Source organism: Phoenix dactylifera, chromosome 13, assembly GCF_051530095.1.
Source record: "Phoenix dactylifera cultivar Ajwa chromosome 13, Ajwa_hap1_PhDact_Kaust_v1.1, whole genome shotgun sequence".
Lineage (NCBI taxonomy): Eukaryota > Viridiplantae > Streptophyta > Magnoliopsida > Arecales > Arecaceae > Phoenix > Phoenix dactylifera.
In genome coordinates, this window is record NC_143202.1 from 6,606,441 (window position 1) to 6,607,724 (window position 1,284).

Genomic DNA, 1,284 nt, shown 5'->3' on the forward strand with positions numbered 1-1,284 from the left:
ACAAATAAATTTATTTTATTATTGAATTTGCAGGGAAAGGTTGCATTTTTCTTATTTTTAGGATTAGGCTAATTTCTAGTCTCTGAAACAATATTTTTCCTAGGTTATCGGGTATATTCCAGTGGTCAAGTAATTCAGGCAAGGAGTACAATATATGCAAAATTGTAGGCCATACCAATAGAATCTTGTTTACTTTTTCCCCTTGGAGATTAGTTAATGTAATGGACTCTCTCTCTCTCCATCACTATTGATATAGGAGCAAGAGCCCGAATCATCCTACATGTGCGTCGTATTTGGATCGTCGCTTGGATGTGCCCGAATTACAGTAAGTCCAAAATTTTCAGTACCTAGTTACCTTCAGCCCTCATCCACAAAATCCAGCAACATCCATCTCCGACTGCATCATCTATCTTTCCCTCCACCCTATCTCTCCACACATGCAAACGTGCATGCATCTGTGTGGTGCAGGTAAGGGTAGTATCTGGCTGATTCCAGTTGGGCCTGTTGGGTTTTGAATCTAAACTTGTTTTGCATATCCTACTCATTGAAGGATCATATCAAGTCTGAGTCTAGGAAATTAAATATCTTAAAATCCATTGAGTCCTTGATCAGGTTTGGCTTTGCTAAGATACATATTATGGATGGCCTTCGGGCTGGGGTCTACCGTGGTGGATTAGATATGGAGTCCCCATTAATTTTGATATTTGTAAGAGGGGGAAAATTGAAAAAGATCCTTAAAATTCTAAGAGAAGAGAAAAAAAAATTTAAACCAGAGTGAAGTAAGCACCAAGTGAACAATGAAAGCATCAGGCATCACTTAGGCAATGTTACTGGTCGAGACTAGTAAATACCAGTTCAGGTGATGCTCACTAGAGATGGTTCAACAAACAAACACTATATCATTTAAACTGCAATGACCACCTCTCATTATTTCTATTATTGTACAATTGGTACAAGTTCATTATATATTACTGGCACTTTTAATAAATGCTTTCAAAAATTTACTTAACATACACTAGTGATAACTTTGATAGCCAATAAAATGCTATACTAAAATGAAGAAAGTATAAAGTAAATTTTTTGTATTAGTAACTGAAATCCTGTAGCATTCAACATTCAATAGATGCATTCAACATTTTGTAAAGCATATATTTAGTAAAATATAAGGTAAAATTATGGTGAAGTATATATTTTTACTACATTTGATCATGTGCTATAATAATAGATACATTCAAAATTTTGTAATATTCAGAACATCATTTCACAATCAAATTGATTAACTAA